Raw genomic sequence first — 3,254 nt, forward strand, 5'->3', positions numbered from 1 at the left:
CTTCATGTTGTTGCAACACTAACTATAACCCCATAACAAACATTCTTAGCTATCATACAAGTGTTGCAACTCCTTAGACCAAGACAAATAAGTGTTTTGACTTTCCTCCCTACCATTATTTGAACTCCTCTACGTTTCTACAACTTTTGTATGGTCGCTTACAAATTAGAATGCTACAACTTTTATGTGACCAATGAAGCTGATATAACTCATGAATGCTACATTGTGAAAGAAATCACTAGACTTTGCATTGTTGCAACTCTGACATACTACGCCAACTCATTGATTAGTTTTCCAGTTGTATGCTCATCACAAATCTCTTACGATGGAAGATAATGGAGGAAAGTTGGTGATTGATTAAGAAGCACAACTCAGTTTCCAATGATCCTTGGTTGATCTAAGTCATCTTTTGTTTAATTTGTACCAATTTCTAAACATACTATTGTAATAAGATGATTCATCTGATTCTCTCAAGTTGGTTATTTAATCTTTCTCTTAGTTTAAAAAGAAAACATTTTGTATAAATAGTTAGCTTCCTTAGAATCCCAAGAGGAGGGAAAAAGAGAGGAATAATTTATTGTTAACTTGTGTAATTTCTTCATTTTCTACAATAAAAAAAACTCTTCTACTCCATTCACTTGATTATAATTTCATGATCGTGTGACTAAATAATTCACAATTCTCCCCCTCATTAGCCTAGTACTATTATGTAGCATTAGTAGGTACTTAACATTTATAATTCCATTAATTTACAATTATTTCATATTTTTGCAATTTCATTGATTTTCTTTTGCTACAATTCCATTATTTTCTTCTGAGGTAGTCACATTACTTACTTGTTGCTACAACTCTATGTTATCTAATTCATGCATTAATCCTAGAGTTAATGATTGGACAATCAATTTTGTATATATTTGTGTGTTTCTGTAAATATTGGTTGTTTTTATAGCTCATGTTGTTGCATCTCTCTTGTACCTTACTTTTACTCTATTTTTAGTCATAGTTTATGATAGAGAGTTGTGCCATGTTTGCATATTATTTCTGGGTTAATTTCTTTTCATTCATTCCATCATAGGCACACACCATTGCTTAATTGTTACAACAAACCAATAACATATTCATACTTGAATATGTCACTTCTAGTAGTTGGTGTGTTTACTTTTCTACAAGTGTGTTTACTTTCATGAATTGTGATTTACTTTCCCTACAATTTACTTTCCTACAAGAGTGCTTTATTTCCTACAAAGTGTGGTGTATTTAATCAAATCAATAACATGTGAAAGCATCTTTATCTTGTATTGTGACAACCATCATACTACTACAACTTTAGGACACATAACATATTGCACTAGCATATATTGTGCACGATAATTCACAAGTTCCAAACGAAAATTTGATTAACAATTTAAATGTACAACTAATAAATTTATCACTAATATAGTTAGAAGTAACTCAAAATATCGTCAACTATCATCTTCAATATTGTCTCATGTGCTAATTATTCACTTTATTCTTCACTAAAATATTCTTCTTCTGCTTCACTAACATATCCCATGTCAACTCCTCTTTTTTGAGCAAACTCCATTGCTTCTAACCTTATTTGAATGAACCTCATCTTTGCTTGCAAGGATGCATTCACTACAATCCTTCCTTGACTTACTCGTCGAGTTGCTCCTCTATCTCTTTTTTCCATATCTAAGCACTCATATGTTCTAATACCAAAACGTATTCCCTTAGTCTTTTTTAACTTAATTTTCCCCCTTAATTTTGAATCGGTACTATGCATGTCCTCCTAGGAGATCTAAATATCCCATACTACAATTGGATTTCTACGTGCAAGTGGTGATCAACTTTGAATTTTAGCACCAATTGCCTCTGTTTAAACCCAACTTCACCTAAATGTGAAACTCCAATCCCTTATGAAATCTAGAATCTAGAGATCTAGATGTCCCATTATTCTCCTATGGCTTTGATTACTTTTGATCCCAATTTGTTAGTTTATATATTTCCTCGATCTGTTGATCTAGCTATTTCTTTCTTTCTAGATATACACCCAATATGGATACCTTCTTTAACATGGATATCTCTCGTGTTCGAATATTTCATTTAATCCAGATTATTCACTTTGATCTAAGATCTGGTTAATAGTTGGTTGTTCAAACTATTACTATGTTAGATACCTTTCCTAATCCAGATTTACAAAAATCCTTGATGGAGACCTTTTTGTTTCTATCAACTAATGAATTATTGAAAAATTAATAGATCCATTTAATTGAGGATACATCTTAAACTTGAAACTTGCATTTGTGTTCAAATCATATGGTCAAAGACTAGATTGAGGTTGTTTTAACTTCTAGCCTAAATGGCATTCCACAACTCTAAATTAAATCATTGAAAGGGAACTAGGAATTCAATCTGCATTTTCTTGGAACAACAAGGGTTCAACCTGCAACAAATGATCCTTCTAGCAACAAATAAGAAAACCAATCTAGCTCTATGTTTAATCACAACATGAATTCAAACAAATAGAGGCACACAAAACTAAACATGTTGATTCATATATTCAATAGAAAAAGGGAAGATTATATGCATATTGCACAGATTATTCCTCTTGTGCGCATCACTAACTCTCTCGAACTCCCTTAGTCGCTCAATTACATGGGAATCGCTTTGCATAGAACTCTCATACAAATCAACAACCTCAATTTATTTTTCTAGATTATCTAACAAATTTTTCATTTAGCTAGGTTTATCCCTTTACATAACAGCTAAATGACACCCATCTAAAGTCGTAACAACATAGATACCTTCCAGATTTACAACTAGAAAAATATTGTCATTTAAATACTATTATAAAAACCTTTGGTAAATGGGTTTTGACCTAGGAAGATCAAAAATGAGTTCGTTTGGTAGATGTCACTGCATCTTTTTTTTTATTTCATAAATTTGGAAATTATGTGTCAGGTCGTGCACGATTTGATGTACTCCTATCATAATTGATGTAGGTCAATGAAAATGCCTATGTGATACTACGAAAGTTTTCTTTAGTTTGAAACAACTTACATTTTCAAAATAGATTACATTTTCTAAAATTTTACTCCCTCAATTTTGAATATGTAGCTTATGATTTCTATAAGTTCCTAAAATCTATGAGGTTTTTCAGTTCTTTGGAGTCCTCGAATCTATACCTTGATTAGTTGTGCATAGTCCTCGATTTTCACCTGTAGTCTTTCTAGAATTCACCACTTTCACAA

Source organism: Pinus tabuliformis, chromosome 6 (genome assembly GCF_031772625.1).
Source record: "Pinus tabuliformis cultivar Carrire ecotype Pingquan chromosome 6, CPIR1, whole genome shotgun sequence".
NCBI lineage: Eukaryota > Viridiplantae > Streptophyta > Pinopsida > Pinales > Pinaceae > Pinus > Pinus tabuliformis.